The sequence below is a fragment of the Macrotis lagotis genome, chromosome X, assembly GCF_037893015.1.
Source record: "Macrotis lagotis isolate mMagLag1 chromosome X, bilby.v1.9.chrom.fasta, whole genome shotgun sequence".
NCBI classification, from domain to species: domain Eukaryota; kingdom Metazoa; phylum Chordata; class Mammalia; order Peramelemorphia; family Peramelidae; genus Macrotis; species Macrotis lagotis.
In genome coordinates this window covers 596,984,335-597,006,064 of record NC_133666.1, presented here as the reverse complement: position 1 = coordinate 597,006,064, position 21,730 = coordinate 596,984,335, and the positions used below count along the sequence as shown (strand labels likewise).

General features: G+C 36.3%; 1 long non-coding RNA gene across 4 annotated transcripts in view; it reads right to left on the bottom strand.

Moving 5' to 3' along the window:
* LOC141499694 (uncharacterized) overlaps window positions 1–21,452 on the bottom strand; it is a 185,064-nt gene extending 163,612 nt beyond the window's left edge. For 2 of the 4 annotated variants that reach the window (XR_012471729.1, XR_012471731.1), the window contains exon 1: window positions 21,081–21,450. This is a non-coding gene — a long non-coding RNA (uncharacterized LOC141499694). Of the gene's footprint in view, window positions 1–21,080 lie in introns of all 4 variants that reach the window. The other 2 variants (XR_012471730.1, XR_012471732.1) reach the window with 2 other exon arrangements.
* Between the last annotated feature and the right edge of the window lie 278 nt (window positions 21,453–21,730).

The following is a 21,730-nucleotide window of genomic DNA, read 5'->3' as shown; positions in this document are numbered from 1 at the left end:
GTTTAAGGAGAAAAGATACTAGTGTTACAGGAATAAAAAGGAAGGGAAAGGGAATAAGTATTTTTTTATTGCCTACCACATGGCAGATATCATGCTAAGCACTTTACAACTATACCTCAGTTTATCCTTTGAAGTACCCAGAGAAATGATTGTTATTATTATCTCTATTTTACAGAAGAGGAAATTGAGGTGATTAGAGGTTGAAAGATTTGTCCAAGATCATATGGCTAGTAAATTGTTTGGATCTTCCTGACTATAGAAGCATCACTCTTAATTACTTCCTGGGGAGAGGCTTTATTGAAAAGATCATAGAAGTTTGGTCTTAAGAGAAATGAGGGATTCTGTTATTAAAGTAAGTGAAATAATGTTTGTTGTTGTTCAGTCATGCCTGAGTCTTTGTGACCCTATTTGGAGTTTTCTTGGCAAAGAAACTGAAATGGTTTTCTGTTTACTTCTCTAGTTAATTTTATAGATAAGGACACTGAGGCAAACAGGATTGATTCCTTGCTAGGGTCACAAAGCTAATAAGTGTCTGAGTGCAAATTTTAACTCAGGAAGAGGTCCAGGAGCAGCACTCTATCCACTGCACCACCTTGCTGCCCAAAAGAGTGACAACCACTAACAAAAACTAAACAGATTGGTATATAGCAGGAACAAGCAAAAATTCTGAGTCCTTACTATTCCCCATCCTCCTCCCACAGGAGAATGGATGATGAAGAAACCTTTTAAAAAGGAGGAAGTTTGGGGAGCTAGAAACCTGAAGTTGAGTCAAGACCTGGGCAAGTAGGTGGGAAAAATTTTTATTTGTAAAATATGAAAGACTGAAAGCACTATACTGCTGAAATCAGATTGGTATTTCTGTCTTAGGATACTACCATCATAGTAGTAATAATAATAATAATATTAATAATAATAATAATAATAATGAAAGAACCACCATCAGCAAAGTCATCTGTGAATGCAAAGGACATTCATGACATATCAAGATGGACAGACTCCTCCCCAATATGATTTATGAACAAGGATTCCTGTTCCCCCGAGGACACTTCTGAAAGCAATTAGAGATTCCAAGCAGCCATTCTGCCTGGCAGTTAATTAGGATGTGTTCAAAGACCATGGTTCAAAATGAATAAACAAAGAGTTTGCAGTAGTCAGATCATTTTTGACACACAGGATGTTGACACTTCTAGTCAAATAAGCTTTCAATTAACCAGAATGCTCTGAAAGGATCTGGCAAACAGGATTTTCTGATTAATTGAAATATTTTTTGTTGTTGTTAAAGCATTCCCTGATGGAAATCAGATTTTTTGGTTTACTTCTACCTTAGTGAGAAGACTATGGTGACCTCTTAGGTCAAGGTGAAAAATTTGAAGGAGTATTCAAGAGATTGGGCTTCAATCAGTCAGTGAATCAGTTAATAAACATTTATTAATCACCTACCTATGTACCAGACACTTTGTTACCTGTTGGCGGTTTAAATAATGGCATAAGATAGCCCCTGCTCTCAAGGAGCTCACAGTCTGGTAGCGAACACCATAAACAGACAATATATAAATGCTAAATACTAGTTAAATAGGGAATGATTAAAAGAAGGAAGGGCACTAAAATTAAGAAGAGTTGGAAAAAAGTTTTCAATAAAAGATGGATTTTTAATTGGGACTTAAAGGAAGTGAGGGAAGTCAAGAGGTAAAAGATAAGAAAGAGGGTGCTAGACAGAGAAAAAGCCTGAAGCCAAAAGGTAAAGTACTTGTACATAGAACAGCAAATGAGGCCAATGTTACTGGATTAAAGAATATGGATCAGGGAATAAAGTTGAAGAAGACTAGAAAAGTAAGAGGGGGTTAGGTTATGAAGGGCTTTGGACATCAAAAAGAGGATTTTGCATTTTATTTGCAAAGACAATAGGGAACCATTGAAATTTATTGAACAGGCACAGTATCATAGATATTTGTAATGTTGCTGACTACTTGGATGATACATTGAAATGGAAAGAAATGTGAGGCAAGAACACCAACCAACAGACTATTGCAATAGTCCAGGGAGTGAGGTGATTGGAGGCCTGCCTTAGAAACACAGCAGTTTCAGAAGAGAGAAAGGGACTGAGAATTATTATATGCATGAAATCAATATGGCAACAGCTTGGATATGGGAAGGTGAGAAATAGTGAGGAGTCCAGAATGTTGCCAAGGTTTTGATTAAGAGGGACTGCTAAAATATGGAGTGTATTGGGTGTTCAGAAAAGCTAATGTCACTGATGCGAGGACTTACTGAATCCTTTTCAGTGCTGCTCATCACCCAATTTTCATATATGGCTGCAAGATATTGTGTTATGTTCAGTTGTTTCACTCCAGAAAACTATTGTAGTTTTGAGGGCTTTAAACCAAGTTGAGGGTATCCGAACTCAAACTCATGGGTGAATTAGGGGATATCTATTCCATGAATGTGAAACTTCCTCCCAATTGTCATGGAGACAGTTGAAGCTGTTTGGAGCTTGATCAGGCTTTGAAGACACTAAGGTCATTCACTGAAGCCCAGACTATTGCTGGCTATCTTTACTTTTATCTTACCAATGGACTTCAGTGACTCTGGAAGAGAGAGTGAAGCTGACAATATTGTGTAACTCTAGTGCTCAAGTCAAGACTTCACCCATGATGTCACTGGTCTTCTTCAAAAAACAAAGACAACAACAATAGGTAAAGAAAGAAGGGAGGAGAGTGAGACAGAAAGATAAGCACACTTAGACATGCTAATTTTAACCTGAAATCCAATTTAAACTGAATTTTAAACTGAAATCCCATTTAAACTGAAATCCAGTTAAAGATGTCTGAAAAACAGTTGAAGATGTAAGATTGGAGGTCAATAGAAAATTTAGGGGAGGATAGTTAAATTTGAGGAACATCAGCAAGGAGATGGCATAAATCCATGGAATCTAATGAGATCACCAAGTAAAGTAGTATAAAGGAAGAAGACAAGAGGGTCCAGGAAAAAAACACCTTGTGTAACATCGAAGGTTGGATGATGTTTATTCAACAAAAATGTCTAAAGAATAAGTGGTCTGGAAGGTAGAAGAAGAACTAGAAGAGAATGCTGTCCCAAAAACCTAGTAAGAAGAGATTATCATGGAGAATGTGTCAAAAACAGTGTCAAAGACTTCAAGGAAAACAGGATTGAGAAAAGTTCATTGTATTTGGCAACGAAAGGATCATTATTACCTTTGAAGAGAGTAGTTTCAGTAGAAAAAGCTTTGCCACTGTTTAAGGATCCTAGACAATCATTTCACCTTTCTGAATTTCACATTTCTCAGCTTAACATCCAGTTAATCTTTTCAAATGAAGAAAATAGATAAGAGAATTACTAAGATTCTTTTTATTGTTGAAAAGTCATGATTCAATTTTTCTTGACATAGAAAATGTTATGTATTTGATCAATGAAGATCATAGAAGGCTGAGAGAGTGAAAATAGAAGGTCCTCCATTCTGAGTGCTGTGATCATAGATCCAGCCCAGAGATGGAAATGGAGAGGGCACTATTTAACTGTGTGATATCCATCTTTCTTTATAAATTCTGTACACTCAGAGTCTCAAATCAATAGAGGAAGAATGCCATAGTTAGAAGAGTCCTATCGCATTCAAATCCTTACTTTGATGGTTTCCAATTTTATGACCTTGGAAAATTCACTTATCCCCACTACCCCTGGTATTATTTTGTTAATTTATAAAATAAAACATTGGGTTAATTGGTCTCTGAAACTCTTTCTACCTCTTTAGCTATGAACTTTCCTTTTATTTAATCAATACTTAAACAAAAATCTCCCCATTACAGAACTGACAAATGCATCAGAGGAAAAAAAAATTGATGGGCTCCAAGGACTGGGATTCTGGCTAAGATTTTTAATATGATATTTTAATTCAGACAAAAAAAAGCTAACATTCAGCAAATATTTTGCTGTCAACAGTGTTCATGGAGACATGCTAGTATTAGGAAGTATACAAAGTTGAAGTCCTTCCTCTTTAGGACCTTACTTTCTAGTAAAATGGGTTATTTAATGAAAAAAAAAGAATACAACTAAAATAAGGTAGATCATAGAAAAAGACTCAAACATCATTCTACTGGAGTACAGAAGCAGATTGAGATTCATGGAGGAGATGACATTTGAAGGGGAAATGAAAGAGAATGGGATTAATTCTTCATTGTCTGCTCTATTTGGGCAGATGTTACTTATAAATTCACCTTACACAGTGCATTGTACAAAGAAGATAATTTGCTAAACATTTGTTAAAATGATGAATGAATTCTAGTCAGGGGGAAAATGAGTTCCCCAAAGTGGAGAAAGGGAAATTAGATGTTTTAAAGGCATAGTAGATAGTTCAATTTGACCACAATGTGGGTTTTTTTCCCCAGAAAGTAGGAAATAATTCTAGTAAGTGATTTTAGGATTAAATCATAGAACACCTTGAATACCAAATTAATGACATGGGAATTTATTTTGTGAGTACTTTGGAAGACTTCAGGTTTTTTTTTTACCATGATAAAAGCAGTGTTTAGGAAAAAACTAAAAATAATGTTACAGATGAATTGGAAAAGAGAACAATGATGAAGTTTGGTGGAATCTGTCATGTTAGCTATATAACTTCTTTGTGCCTTGGCTTCCTCATCTCTAAAATAAGAATATCAAAATTCCTACATCGACTTCAGAAAATATTAATTGTGAAGACTAGAAAATGTTTGAAATGTTTTATTAAAGCATTTTAGAAATCTTAGCTATTGTTTTTGGTACGTCTTATTCTGATAGCTGATGACAAAAAGGAATGTTACCTTTTGGCTTTCAGAGGTTATGCCAATGGAAATACTAACTGGCACATTTTCTTAAAATGAAATATGCCTCAGATATCTCTCCAGCTGATTGTCTGAGGAACAACCTTGCTAAAAAAAAAAAGGGAGGATTATCATCAATGAATTATGCAATAAATCATTATTTATCCTTATCCACAGAAAGTCACAAAGACCATAAACTAAGACATGCAAGTTTTATGAGCAGTGCAGAAACATTAGAGATGGTAATCCTCTTCTTTCCTAATGAAATAAAAAAATCTTTAAAGTAAAAAAGCACATTACTACTGGTCTTTGAGTCTTAACCTCAAACCTTAGTAACCATATGACCATGAGAAGATCACGTCATACTTCTGTGCCTCAGTTTCCTTATCTGGAATAGGATAATAATACTAATAGTTCCTAGTTCACAGGATTAATGTGAGAAAAGTACTCTGTTGAACTGAATTGATTCTAGAAATGTGAACTATAATGAGAAGCAGCATAGTATAGTAGATAGAAAGCTGACCCTGAGCCAAAACTTAATTTAAAGCCACATACAGTTTGTATGGTGTCCTTGGCCAAACTGCTTAACCCCTGAGTGTCCCAGGCAAGCTATCTAAGAATCAGTCTCCTTCCACTGAAAGAATTTCCCCACTTCAAGGTTCCCTATACTAATGAAATTACCAGCTCACTCCCTATTCCTAATATTGCCATATCCCAATCTGAGAACACTAAGCTTGTCATTTTCTAAGGCTCTCTGCTTTGGAGAGGGGAGAAGAGGAAGTGTGGAAGAGGGAAATAAAAGGTGAAGTGTGATTGCACTCCCCAAAGCAAGAAACCTATTTTTATCTCTGCCACATGGAGAAGAGGGCTTACATTGTCAATTGCAAAAAGGTTTTGTTCTGACCAAAGTAGGATTCAATGTGACAGAATTTAAATCAGAAAAATCTCATTGCTGTTTGAAGTGTCCAAGCGGCATCCTTCCCTGCCTCCAGTAATCTTTCAAATTCTTCCAGGTTATGTTTTTTAGAAGCATGAACAAAGCTGAAGTTGGAGATAGGTAAATGAGACCAGAGATATCCCTGTACCATGGGTGGTACTTGACCTACAACTAGGTGGTGAAGACAAAAAGATATGAGTTCAAATCTCAACTCAGACATTTATTAACTACATCACTCTAAGCAATTCAACTAAATGCTCTTTGCCTTAGATTCCTCACCTGTAAATGGGAATAATAATAATAATAATAACATAGTGCTTGACATGAGTATAATGTAAATGTTAACTATTTTAACGTAAGGAAACAAAAAAAAAAAATCACAGAGCTTCCATGTGGCAGGATAATGTGGTACAGTGAGAGAAGACCTTAGATCATCAGGAGTCTGAAAACAGTTTGAATTCCATCTCTGCCTATGATATTGGCCAAGAAACATAAATTCTTTGTCTCAGTTTTCTTTTGGATAAGGAAAGAGAATTTAAGTAGAATATCATTTACTCTAAAACAACAAGGATTTTGATAATGCTGTTTCCTCCAAAGGTCCTCGTGATGGGAAGTTACATTGTAGTTTAGCAATTAAATTGAGCTTTGAAGGATACTGAGGGTTCTAAGAAATATAGGTGAAAGGAGATAATATTCCATGCATGGTTGTGGGATGAGTGGATGCTTTTAAGATAGAATTGACAAGACTTGGCAACTGATTTGAAATCTAGGATGAATAAGGGTCAATGTGATTCCTATATTCAAAAACTAGAATTTCCAGGTCAGTGGTTTCCCCTACAAAATTAGAAACAGTTTAGAGAGGGACAGCTAGGTGACACAGTGGCTAGAGCACCAGCCCTGGAATCAGGAGTACCTGAGTTCAAATCCCACCTCAGACACTTAATAATTACCTAGCTGTGTGGCCTTGGGCAAGTCACTTAACCCCATTGCCTTGCAAAAGCATAAAAAAAAAGAAAAGAAACAGTTTAGAGGAAGTGAGACAAGTTCTTCTTTGAAAAAAAAATGGAGGTTGAGATGCCTGTGGGTCATCTAGGTATAGACATTCAACATACAGTTAACAACATAGTACTGGAGTTCAGGAATAATATCTAAATGTGGGAGGTATTTACAAAAAGAAAATCACACAAAGAAGAAAAAGAAACTGTGGAAATCATAGTGTATATGTAAAGAAAAAAAGGACAAAGCATGAAAGGAGAAGAGAGAGAGAGAAAGTATAAAAATAATAGGGAAGGAGTACAAAGAAAGAGGAAGAGAGAAGGAAGTGGAAGAGCAAAAAGGAGAAAGGGGGAGAACCTGAAAAGAGGGAAGGATAAAGAAGAGTAAGAGGGGGAAGAGAAAGAAGAAGAGTAATGAAGAAGAAAGAGAAAGAGATGAAAGGGAAGGAGAGGAAAAGAAAATCAAAAAGGAGAAAAGAAAAAGAACAGGAAAAGAGAAAAAAGCAAAAGGGGAAGAGAGTAGGAGAGATGTGAGAGAGTTCATGAAGTGAGTGGAAGGTAAGAAAGAGAAGACAAACAGTGAAAACAATTTTCTTCTATGATTTTTTATGAGAAATGAAAGAGTTGTGGAAGAATAATTTCAAAGAATGGCAATGATAATTCTTTTCATCCTTGTAACAACTGTATAAGATGGCTACAAATCTTATTCTTATTTTGTACAGGAAGTGGTTCTAAACAATTCAGTGAGGTGAAATACTGCTTGTAAGTGCAAGAGGCAAAATTCAAACTTTGGTCTTCCTGCCTTTATATCTATCCCAGATTCCACTATGACGTGCAACATAGAAAACCAGGGCCTCAGTGAAATCATGGGTTTTTTTTTTTAGAATCTTAATGATCTGACTGGGGGAGAGGCGAGCTTTTCTTCTTCCTATACTCCCATTCCAAACAGCTGAAGAAAATTTGATATTAACTGTATTTGGGATATTGCCAAGGATAAATAGGCAGACTTTTCAGTAGATACACAGTTACCAAATGAGAGTAGATCCCTAGTCTTTGATTCCAGATACAGGCTTCCTTCCACTACACCACATGATATGTGATATGTTCAATAGGAGAAATGAATAAGATGGGGTGTTTTCTGGGTGTGGTAAATAAAGGCAGGGAAGGGATCAACAAAGATTCAATCCTGGCTATTAATATTTATTTTTAATGTAAGCAGTGGGTGATCCAAATCTAGAGACCATCCATAAAACTTGAAGTATACTGACAGGCATAGTTCCCTTGATAGTCTCTGCTCTGGCCAGAATTGTTACTGTAAGATAAAATGTGGAAATGTTTTCTTTGTGTTATTCAATTGCTCATAGAGTCAAAGTCCACATGTGTGGTCTTAACAAGAAGGCCAGAGTTTCTGTCAAAATACATGGGATCAGAATGTGGAAGACCTCTTCAATGGAAATTCATTCCCTCTAGGAGGTCTCACTTGGATGATTCTATCCTGTTATCTTTCTCTTTCTTTTCTTAACTAAACACCAATTCCTTTTCTGGAGTTTAAGTTCAGTCTGTGGAATTCATTAACAATTCATTCTCTAGGTATATTAACAGAAGAAATTATCTTTTCTCTGTCTCTAGCTCAGAAAATTATTCATTCATTCTCTCACTTCAAGTATCACTTCTATGTGACTGACTCTCACATCACAGGATGTGCTAGCTATATCCAGGTCTAGCTAGTCTTTTGGAGCACCAGTCTACTGCTTTGTGAACACAGAATCATGAAACCATTATTAGACCACAGTGGCAGTCATATTCTGAACTGTATAGTGAAGCTCCATCTATTCCTAGAACTTATCCTTGTGTGACTCAAAGAAAAGCAAACTAGATACCTCTAGCCTTGCCTTTTTCCTCTCACCCTCCCCTGCCCTTTCTTTTTTAAGACTTTCATTCTAGTCAGTGGAGAAAGCAGGAGTCTGGGGCCAAAGGTTACTTCTCTACTTTTCTTAGAGAGGGATAAGATACTGGGATAGTATATGTATCTCTTAAATATTGTTTGTTTAGGAGTGTGATTGAGTTCCATCTAACTTTAACCACTCTGTCATTTTGAGGAGGAAAGGGAGACTAAAAGTCTATATCCCAGATTTGACACCTTTCTCACCTAATACCAGGTTCATAATGACTACATAAAGATAATGAAAGACATCCATTTATCCAAACCCTATCAAAACAGAAATAATAAAAATAAATTCAGAGAAGAGGATATATAAAATTATATAGAATGAAGAAAGTCTCCCATTGGAGATAAATAACTCAGCTTAGTCAAGAGAGCAGTTACTAGATCTCACCCAAGGGCAAATTTCCTGAAATCTGTAGAGTGGCAGTCTGAAAATAGGGGGATGATGGAGTCTGCCCACTCTTTTCAAGTCTTCTCAGGGTCTTTTCCTTTATCAGGATGCAGAGTTGGCCTCTTCCATCTTCTCTCTCAAAACTGGAAACTGGCTAGATGCTTTGCTAGGACAAGACTAGTCTTCACAATTCTTACTTGGAGGTCTAAAAAGTGGGATATCCTTCATATAGGTCAGGTCATTCATTTATACCAACAAGGAAAGAGTCCCATATCAATGGATTTGGGGAAAGGGGTTATTTTTAAATTAAAATAAAGCTATCTTTGAAACTTAATTGGCCCAGAAACAAAGGTTCAAAACATTGACTTAGAACAATGTCCCAGGAAATAACACAATGCCAGATTATATATATATATATATATATATATATATATATATATATATATATATATACATATATATACATATATGTATATATATATATATGTATACAGAAAAGAACTATTTTAATCACTTATTATCTACCAGATATTTTACCACACAAACACAATGATATGTACTGACAATTTACTATTTGCTTAATTATAAAATACTCAACATAGGAGGTGACTAAAGCTGAGTAGCTTTCCTTTAAAAGTTTTTTAGTAGTTTTTCTTTAAAAACTTTTCTAGGGGGGCGGAGCCAAGATGGGGACATGAAGGGATCCAGTCTTAGGAGCTCTCTGATAAAAACTCATAAACTAAGGACTCTAACTAAATTTTCGAGAGACAGAACCCACAAAGGGAACCAGTGAGGCAGTTCTCCTACTCAAGGTAAGCTGGAAAAGAGAAGAAAGGCTCTACTCCCCAGGGTCTGGGTCGAGGGGTGGCCCGCAGGAGGTGTGGCCCCCCCCCAGAGCGAAAGAACTTCGGCCTCCCTGAGGCAGCCCGAGGGCACTGGGAGCCACTCACAGCAGCGGGGGAGTCCCCTGAGCTGCACCCTGGGGAGCACCGGGCACAAAGTGGGGAAACAGTTGGGGACCTCTGCCAGAGCAAGCACATGGAGCCCAGCCCTCAAGGCACACAGCTAGCAGCTTAGTCTTTCCCCAGCCCTGATCCAGGAAACAGAAGCAGGCAGAGCCAGTAAGCAGGAGCCTCCAGGGCATGAGCCCATTGAGATGAGGGAGGGGAGTGAAGAGAGACTGCAGAGTTCTTCTGTCCTCTGCCTCTGGAACAGGACTCTGGGGCTCTGACCACATTCAGATCCTGATCACAGTCTAGGCCCGGCCCCATAGAACAGCAGCGCCCCCCCCCCCACCTCGGCCCCATGGCAGAGAGGGGGGGGGTACATATGGTCATTCACAGACCAGGAGGGAGGACAGAGTCTCACACACTGAGACCCTTGTGGGAGTGCCCCAAAAGCTCAGGAAGCACCCCAAAACCAGGCCCAGACTGGAAAAATGAGCAAGCAGAGGAACAAAAGGAAGATTATTGAAAAATATTTTGCAAATGAGCCCAAGAAGGATCAAAATACTCAGTTTGAAGATGAGGAAGCACAAGCTCCTGCATCTAAAGACTCCAAGAAAAACAGAAATTGGTCTCAGGCTATGACAGAGCTCAAAAAAGACTTTGAAAATCAAATGAGGGAGTTGGAAGAAAAACTGGAAAAAGAAAGGAGAGAGATGCAGGAAAAACATGAAAATGAAGTCAGCAGCTTAGTCAAGGGAATCCAAAAAAATGCTGAAGAACATAGCATGCTAAAAACCAGCTTAGGTCAAATGGATAAAATAGTTCAAAAAGTTATTGAGGAGAAGAATGCTTTAAAAAGCAAAATTGTCCGGATGGAAAAAGAGATAAGAAAACTCTCTGAGGAGAACAAATCCTTCAGACAAAGAATAGAATTCAGGGAGATTGATGAATTTGCTAGAAATCAGGAATTAATACTCCAAAACCAAAAAAATGAAAGATTAGAAGAAAATGTGAAATATCTCATTGAAAAAAACTGATATGGAAAACAGACTTAGGAAAGATAATTTAAAAATTATTGGAATACCTGAAAGTCATGATCAGGAAAAGAGCCTTGACATCATTTTCAAAGAATTACTACAGGAAAATTGCCCTGATATTCTAGAAGCAGAGGGCAAAATAGAAATGGAGAGAATACACTGATCCCCCCGAGAAAGAGATTCCAAAAAACCAACCCCTAGAAATATTATAGCCAAGTTCCAGAACTCCCAAGTCAAAGAGAAAATATTACAAGCAGCCAGAAGGACACAGTTCAAATATCGTGGAGCTGCAGTCAGGATCACATAGGACTTCGCAGCAACTACATTGGAAGCTCGTAGGGCTTGGAATACAATATACTGGAAGGCAAAAGAGCTTAGAATACAGCCAAGAATGAACTACCCAGCAAGGCTGAATGTCCTCTTCCAGGGAAAAAGATGGACTTTCAATGAAGCAGGGGAATTTCAAAGGTTCCTTTTGGAATGGCCAGAGCTGAACAGAAGGTTTGATCTTCAGATACAGGACTCAGGTGAAGCATGGAGATTGGAGGAGAAGGGGGAAATATGAGGGACTTAATGAGGATGAACTGCATGTATAGAAAAATGATACTGATAATATTCATATGAACCTTCTCAGTTAATAGAGCAGGTAGAGGGAGCTTTTATAGTTGAAGCACAGGAGAAAGCTGAATTCGAAGATAAAATATGGTGTAAAAATGGAGTCAGTAGAAAAAAAGGGAAATGGAATGGGAGAAAGAAAAAGGAGAGGGAGAATAGGCCAAGATATTCCACATAATAAGATTTTTTTTTATTACAATGAGCTATTGTAATGATATGGAAGGGGGGAGGCAAGGGGGAATGAGGGAACCTTTGCTCTCATCAGAGATGGCTAGGAGAGGAAACAGCAAATATACTCAATGGGGTATAGACATCTGGAGTAAGAAGGAGGGGGGAGCAGGGGGAAGGGGTGGGGATGTGAATAAAGGAGGAGAGGATGGACCATGGGAGGGAGTGGTCAGATATAACACATTTTCTTTTTTACTTCTTGCAAGGGGCTGGGATTGGAAGGCCTGCCCAGGACCACAGGGCCAGGTGGATTCTGGGCCTAAGGGGTGGTATGGGGGCTCAGGGCTTCTTGGCCCCAGGACCAGGGTTCTGTCTGCTGCGCCACTCAGTGACCCTAAAGCAGAGTCAGAGTGAAAGGAGAGAGAAAATATAATACATGATAGTGGAGAAATAAGAAAGAAGGGAATTGCAATCAGCAATGGCAATGTTGGAAAAATATGGAAGTAACTTTTGTGATGGACTTATCATAAAGAATGTGCCACCGGTGACAGAGTTGTTGGTGTTGGAACAAAGACTGAAGCACATTTTTTGTTATTATTATTTGGGGGAGGGTGCAGGGCAAGTGAGGCTGGGTGGCCTGCCTGGGGTCATATAGTAGGGTGATCTTTGAGTGTCTGGGGCCGGATTTGGACCTAGGTGCTCCTGGCTGAAGGGCCAATGCTCCGTCTGCCACCCAGCCACCCCTACTATTATTACTATTTTATTTTATTTTGGGTCTTTTTTTTTCTTCTTTTTGATTTTTGCAGGGCAGTGGGGATCAGGTGGCTTGCATGTCACATGGCTGGGTGATTGTTGGGTCTATGGGGCTGGATGTGGGCTTGGTTGCTCATGGCTCCAGGGCTGGTGCTTTGTCCATACCTACAATTATTACTATTATTTCTTTTAATTTTAATTTTTTTTCTCTCCCCTTTACTTTTTTCACCCAAGCAAGTCTATCTATATTCATGGGGGAGGGGTATTTTGTTTACTTGTAAACAAGAATATTTTATTAATGTAAAAAAAAATTTGTACAAAATGAGAATAAAAAATAAATTAAAAAAAATTAAAAAATTAAAAAAAGACTTTTCTAAGTTCTTTTTGTATTGTATTGTTAGAATCTATATATTCCATTTTCCAGTACATATATATATATATATATATATATATATATATATACACACACACACACACACACACACACACACACACATTCTTGGAGTTTTGTTCAGAGTGGTGGAGGAGAGAAGGAAATGAAGGATTGGATGGTAGATGCAGGTATGCATTTGTCTTACCTCCTGTAAGGATAGGTGATGAGAAATCAGGTTAAGTAAATCTTTAATTCCAACAATAAAGCAGCAAAAGGACCTTGCAAGTCTAAAGATATAAACCTAATTATGAGGAGGAAATGTGACTTTAAACATTTATCTTTAAATTTTGTTGAAGTGATTAACAAGTATCTCATTTGATCTTAAGTGAACTGTGAGGGTTCATATTATACTGAAAGGTATATTTGTGTCAAAAGGTACCTATCACAGGCAAATTCCAAGGAGGAACCAATGTTTGGCTGGAAGGCAATTGAGTTCAAGAAGACCTGAGTTCAAGCAAGGATATTTTGCAAAGCCATTATAAAGTCAACTTTGCTTTTTCCTATCCTGAGAAAGGATTCAGGAGAAATCCTGAAATAGGTATGCATGGTATGACTGGAATGGTCTTTATATTTACTTCCTCTGAGGCATATTGCCAGACACACAAAGTGCGACAGCTATTTGATTCACTATTTTCTGACCTCTAGATGTTACCTCCTGTCAGGACTTACTGATTGTTGCCAGAAAAGGGAAGAAAGTCAAAAATTAATAATGAAAATATCTTCATTCAAAGGCAAAAAAAGCTCAAATGATATATTTGCCATTCGGTCTAATATAAATTTGACAAGATGAAAAACTAGGTAAACCACAGAATAGATCAGATTGGTTCATATCCACTCTTAGCACTAGAAAAATTAAAAAAACTGATATGAATATTAAGTATTCTACTGTCACCTTCCAAAACAGAAATTTAGTTATTTTTATTGTCTATTATCTTACCTAAATGATAAATCCCTTTCTACAGAATGAAGTACAAACTCCTTAGTCTTATCTTTCAAGATTATACTATCTGTATTATAAGTTAGTGAAACAGAAAGGTCATGAGTTTTGGAGTTCATAATGGTTGGTTGGTTGGTTATTGGTTTTTTTTGTTATCAAAAAAGACCAAAATGAAATCACAATGTTCAAAGCGAATTCTTACAACCCTTGGTCTGTGACTAATCAGATCAGTATAGATTTAGAATTCTTTACAACAAATCAGGCACAAATAGTCCATGTGGACACCTGGGATGTTGACTCCAAATTTAGTATTTCACATTTCCTTTGAGCTGCTTCAACTCTGCCTTCCCCATATGGTGCAGCACCCTCACTGCTGAGGACATGCCATACTGGACAGTCCTGTGCCAGTGGTTTCCATGCTGCACAGTCAATTCTAAAGGTCTTAAGAGAGACCTTCAGGGTGTCCCAATATTGCTTCTTCTGATCCCTTTGTGAGCACTTGCCCTGTGTGAGTTCTCATTAAAATGGTGTTTTGGGCAAGGTACATTTGACATTCTAACAATGTGGCCAGCCCATGCTGGTATATTGGCTTAACCATCTACTTCTGTGAACTTGAGCAAGTCATTTAACCACAATGGGTCTCAATTTCATTTATGAAAAGTTGAATTTATACCTAAGCATAGATCCTTCTAACTCTAAATTCCAAGATCTTCCCTCTTGCAACTCATATAGGATACTACAACATAATCTACCATAGAATAGTATATAACAAGTAAACAGTCTATGAAGTCAGGAGAGTTGTGTCTGAGAACTGGTTTAACACAGTATAGTACTTATATAATAAATAGTGAGTCTCCAAATATTCCTGAACCTAATTTTCCTCCTCTACAAATAAGGATAATAATACCTTCCCTATGGACTTTAATGGGAAACTAGGTGTCCTAATATGCAGAATGCTGGTCCTGAGTCAGGAACCTGGACAAGTCAATGAAGCCTGTATGTCTCAGTTCCTCAACTGTCAAATGAGATGAAGAAGGAAATGGAAAATCACTTTAGTATCTTTGCTAAGAAAGCCCAAATGGGGTCAGAAAGAATTGGACATGACTGAACAAAATCTTTAATATGCAGAGATATTTGAAATAAAAGGAAAAACCTCATAAAAACTTAAATCACTGTTAAATTCAAACTATTATTATGATATATTCCAGAGGTCATAGTGTACAGTATACTCTAAACTGAGCTCTCATCAAAACTTATTTTGCCTATTGTTTCCCATTTCCATAAGGATTCTGGGGTACTTCATAGTTGATAGATGACTGCCTATTTCAGGAAAGTCACAGCCATTCTTCATTCATACCACTTGTACACTTCCTTTAAATCCTTACTATACACTTTGCCACTTTTCCTTTTCTACCCCCTTCCAGGTTCCAGAACCATGAATCACTGTTAAATCTATTCTGTTAGTAGATGTCAATCTTCTCTATGATCCCCACTTTTCATTCCTATAGTTTTCTGGAACAGTTAGTGGCAGTAATTGAACATCATTCTCCTATGTATATTGTTTATTCCATTCCAATGAAGTTTCTTAAGGGTAAAAAACAATCTTTGCATTTGGATTTTTAGTCACAAACTTTTTCAAAAAGTTTGGCTGTGGGGGCAGCTAGGTGGAGCAGTGGATAAAGCACTGGCCCTGGAGTCAGGAGCACCTGGGTTCATATCTGGTCTCTGGCACTTGGTAATTGTCTAGTTGTGTGGCCTTGGGCAGGCCACTTGACCCCATTTCCCTTGCAAAAAACTAAAAAAGAAAAGCTTGGGCATATATAGTAAATACTTAAAATAGTTTTTCCTTCAATCACTTTTTCATTATTTATCCAATAAGCTCAATTCCTTACTAGGTGATGAGTGCTATGAATACTGTACTGAATTCAGAATCAAGAAATTCTAGATTCAAATAAAAAAATTTTAAATAGAATCCAAAGAAAAAAGATTAAGGCAATATATTATAGAGGTCATAGCAGGTGGGATTTATACCAGAATGCATCACTGGTTCAATGTGGCTATGTCAATACATGTAGAAAAAAACCATTAAAATAATCCCATTTCTATTAAAAAATTATAAAGCAATGGTGACTTTCTTATGATAAGTAGCATCTATCTAAAACCAAGAGGAAGCATTATCTGAAATGAGGATAAACTTGAAATCTTCCCAATAAAATCAGGTATGGAGGAAAAATGTCTATTATTGCTACTATTATTTGATATTATGCTTGACATGTGAAATGGCATAGTGGGCACTGTTCCTAGAATCAGGAGGATCTGAGTTCAAATATGCCTCAGTCACTCAATACTTACTAGCTGTATAACCTTGGACAAGTCACTTAATCCTGATTGCCTCACAGCCTAGGTTATCTCCAGTCAGCCTGATTCATATCTGGCTACTGGACCCAGTAACTCCAGAGAAGAAAGTGAGGCTGGCAATTTAGCACAACCCCCTTCATTCAAATCCAATTCACATGCATGGCATGGTGTCTTCTTAGAAAACAAAGGGGGGCAGCTAGGTGGCACAGTGGATAGAGCACTGGCCTTGGAGTCAGGAGTACCTGAGTTCAAATCTGACCTCAGACACTTAATAATTGCCTAGCTGTGTGACCTTGGGTAAGTCACTTAACCCCATTGCCTTACAAAAACCTAAAAAAAAGAAAGAAAAAAAGGACAATATCATCAGATATGCTCTCTATAAAAGTAAGACAAGAAAAAGAAATTGAAAGAATAGAAATAGGTAATGAGGAAACAAAATTATCACTCTTTACAAATGCCATAATGACATACTTTGAAAAACTCAGAGAATCACCTTTAAAAGTTTCAAATAAATCATCAACATTTCTATATAATCCCAACAAAACCTAGCAGCAAGAGATAAAAAGAGAAATTTCATTTAAAATAACTGTTGACAATACAAAATATGAAGCATTTCCAAGTCTATTTACTTATTCAATGACATGCTCATCAAACTGCCAAAAAATGGCAAAATTCATCAAAGAACAAAAATTCAAGACTTGTAAGGGAATCAGTGGGAAAAAAATGTGAAAGGAGACCTATAAATTTCATATATTAAATATATTACAATATGGATATCATCAAAACAATCTTGTATTGGCTAAGGAATAGAATGGTGGATCAGGGGATATAGATTAGGCCTACAATATACAGTAATCTTATAATTAGTAATTATGGTAATCTGATGTTTGATAAACCCAAAGATACAAACTTTGGGGGGTAAGAATTAAAAATTTGACAAAAAACAATTTGCCATAACTTAGGAATAGACCAACATCTCCTGCTGCAAACTAAGTTATGATCAAAATAGATTAATGGTTTATGAATAAAGAATGATATCTAAAGTAAAATAGGAGAGCATGGGAAAATGTACCTGTCAGATCTATGGATAAGGCAAGAATTTATGATCTAATAAGAGATAGAGAGAATCACAGGAAGTAAAATGGAAAATTCTAAGTTCTTAAAATTAATACTAGTGCAATCAAAATTAGAAGTAAAACAGAAAACTGGGCAAAATTGGAACAAATTTCCCTGATAAATGCCTCATTTCTCAGATATAAAAGGAACAATTGCATTATAAGAAATGATGATTTCAGAAAAAGTTGGGAATACAAACAATGTAAAGTGAAAGATATAGAACAAGGATAATTTTGAATACAGTTACAGCAATATTGAGGGACAACTACTGTGAGCAAGACAAAGATTCAGGACAAGTCCACAGAAACCATAAGGAAAAATGGTATCTACCTCCAGAGAGAATACCTAAACTCTGAATGAAGACTGAAAAATTCTTTTGTTATTTATTTTCTTATGTTTTATTTGTCTGTGTTTTCTTTTGCAATATGGCTAATATAGAAATATATTTTGCCTGACTTCATATGCAATCAATATCAAATTGCTTGACTTTTTAAGGAGATGAGATAGGAAAGAGGATGGAGAGAATTTAAAAATTCAAATTGTAAATAATATTAATTTTATGCATTATTTGGAAATATTTAACAAAACAAATTAAATAAATTTTTTAAAAAAGAAGAAAAACAGTTTCTATATTATCTCAATTTATTCTTGAAACAACCTTGGAAACTAGGTGTGCCATTACTATCCCCATTTTACAGATGAGTTGAGTGATGCACTCAGGGTCACACATTTAATAACTGGCAAAGGTAGGCTTTGAACCCAAAGTCTTCCTGGCTCTAAGTAAAATCCTATTTCTACTGCACTATCTAAATGACTCTCTTCTTCCTTTAAATGAAAGATGTCTACATGAGAAAAGCTACCAATGTCCTTATTTCTATCTCTTACAATTTCTGTCATATTCCCTTAGTGTATCTTACTCATCGCTAAAAGATAAGGGAGTGAGGGTAATAGAGATGATGAATTTGCTATTAAGAGCAATCAACAGAACTCAAGGGAAGAAGACCCGAGAGAGGAGAGTTACTGGCTCAAGATATTAGTGGAAGATAGCCTGTTTCTAGCATCAGAATACCTAAATTCAGGTTTCAGGTCACTGATGTTTACTATCTATGTAACCTTGTGGGAAGGAAATGAGCATGTATTTAACAGCTCCAGAATACTAGACACTGAATATTTTGCAAATATCGCAAAATTTCCATGAGTCTGGTCTTAAAAATAATAATTAGATTAAAAATGTATCAACCTTCAGAGTTTGTCCTAACAAGGGACAAGCATTAATCTTAAGGGCTTGGCCTCAAGAAATAGGAAACAGAATTGGGTTAACATAAGTATTTATTAATAATTCCCCTAACCTTGTTGATTATGGATATGCACATTGGAGGTCTGACTAGAAAGCTAATCCTCACAAAATGGAGTCCCAAATTAGTGTTGATATATATTTTGACATCAGAAGTCCAGATTGGAAAAGTCATTTTTGATTTTTCCAATCAAAGAATGGAGTAGTCCCCAATTCAGGATGGAATGGAGGAGCTAGATATCAGACAATCCATTAAAAGGATTGCCTTGTCAGATATGCTGAAGACATCCGGGAAAGCAATGCGATTCTTCCCCTCCAGAATGTCAGCACAAATTTCTTTTTTGCTTTTTATGTTTCTTCTAGTTTTCCCCCTTTATTCTGATTCTTCTTTCACAGGGTAACTAATATAGAAACATGTGTAATATAATTGTACATGTATAACCTTTAAGAAAGAAAGAAAAGAAAGAAAAAGAAAGAAAGAAAGAAAGAAAGAAAGAAAGAAAGAAAGAAAGAAAGAAAGGAAGGAAGGAAGGAAGGAAGGAAGGAAGGAAGGAAGGAAGGAAGGAAGGAAGGAAGGAAGGAAGGAAGGAAGGAAGGAAAGAAGAGAGAGAGAGGGAAAGAAAGAAAGAAAGAAATGACACCTGATATAATGGAATTTGTAATTAGGGGTCAACAAGCAGTAGGTGTTATTATATCCTTGTTTTACCTTTAAGTAATCTGAGTCAAAAAGAAAATAAATATCTTGTTGAGGTTTATACAATGAATGAATTTCGAAATCACATTTGTACTCAGGTCTCCCTTATTACAGTTCTAGTATTCTATCTACTGGGTCACCAGCTTTCTCTTGGTCCCACTTGCCTTAGGCTATCAATTAAACCATATAGGCCTTAGTTTCCTTCTCTGCAAAATGAAGGACTTGTACTAGGTGACCTATGACATACCTTCTATTTTTAAACCTATGATTCTATGTGATTAAAAATTACAGAATTTAAAATATAAATTGCTCAGGTCCCAAATCCAAGAAAGATCTAAGAATGTAATCCCAAACAGTGACCTAATAATGAAAAATTTAAGATGAAAGAAATAACAAATAGGATGGACAATGGGTATATTAGTGAAATAAAGATTTTCCATGCTCATGGTAAGATAATAGGCTATCATGTCTCTTCAGTACACTTTGTCAAAAAAAGAAGCACTATTACCAAAAAAAGTCTTCATTATCAAAGGAAAAAAAATTAGGGAAAATGATTATGACAAGCAGAATGAATAAGAATATGATGTCTAAGGACATATGTCTAAGGACATAAGTAACTTCTAAAATGTGTACAAATGTATCAAAATTTTCAAGAGAAAACTTTAATAACATTCTTTAAAAATGCTCAACCTTACTAAATTGAGTTATCTCCTCATCTCTATCAAATAGCAAATAAATAAATAAAAGCATTGAAGCACAAGGCTGGCAAGGACATTAAAAAATGCACACATTCTTTCTAAGTGGAACTGTAAACTTGTCGAATCTTTTTTTGAGAACAATCTGGCAATATGTTATAAAAGTTACAGAAATAATCCTATCCTTTGACCCAATTTTTGCTTGCTTGGGAAAATACCATGAAAGTGTTATCAGACACAAAAACAAAACCAAAAAGAAGATGCATATATCTCAGGATGTTCATAGTATTATTATTTAGAAATATGAAAAAAATACTTGCATCTTAGAAGACTTGTTGACTAAACTGTGGCACATTAATGTAGAGGATTACTAAATGCAAATAAGATAACAAGTAGGAGGAATATAAGGCAATATGGAAAGACCCTTAAAATGCTTGAGAGCTTAAAAAAAAATAAAAAGCAGGAAAAAAAAGAACAGTACAAATTAATTACAATCACTTCGAGCAAGTTACTAGGAATCAGTCAACAGAAAACTGCTGATAGAAACAGAGTAAATAAAACTTTCTTATGATATTTAATAACTTGAATTTAACTTATTTAAATGTTGCTGATCTTACTGATACTCAATATTGTTCAGAAATGGACAGTTAGGTGGAACAGGGGCAAAAATGCTATGTGATGCTATTTCAGTCCTGTTAGCCTCAATTTTCTCAGTTATAAAATGAGATAGAGAATGAAATAATAAATGACTCCAGTATCTTTGCTGAGAAAATCACAAATGCAGTCACAAAAAGTCAGACATATATGAAAATGGCTACACATATTGTTTGTAAATCATTTAAAAGGACATTTCTAGAACCCAGTTATTCATTTATATTTAAGCTATTGGCCCAGGAGTAATGATCACAACAATAATAATTGAAATGTATGCAGTTCTTGAGTGTGACTTACAGTTCTGGATTCCCACTGATTCATCTTATTCGTTGTTGTATAGTCATGTCAGACTCTTTGTGACTCTGTGGACTACACTGGACCTGAAGATCTCATCCGCCATTGTCATACATATTAATACTGACCTTGGAGTTTTCTTAGCAAAAATACTGTATTGGTTTGCCATTTCTTTTTCCAATGGATCAAGTTTTGTCAGAACTCTCCAGTATGGCTTATCTGTCTTAGAGAATCCTGTAGGACATAGTTCATATTTCAATGAGCTACACAATCTCCTCTGCCATGACAAGGAAATATTCCAGGAAGGGAGTTCAATCTTAAAGGTTTTTAAATAAACTGACAGCTAGTATTCCTTCACTCAAAGAACTACTGGGAACATGTGAATAGTTTCTTGATTCAGTTCCAGCTCTCCTTAATTGGGAGGCAGAGGGGAGGAAGCTATGGTCTTTTGTTCCCCGATAAACAAAATGCTACTATTAGTCATTTTGCTTCTTGTTCCCTAGGTGAAGCTCAGGGAACCAATCACTTCATCGTTACCATTATATAGCTGGGAGAATGGGGATATTTTTTTTAAATTTATTTATTTAAAGCAATGGGGTTAAGTGACTTGCCCAACATCTCACAGCTAGGCAATTATTAAATATTTGAGGTCG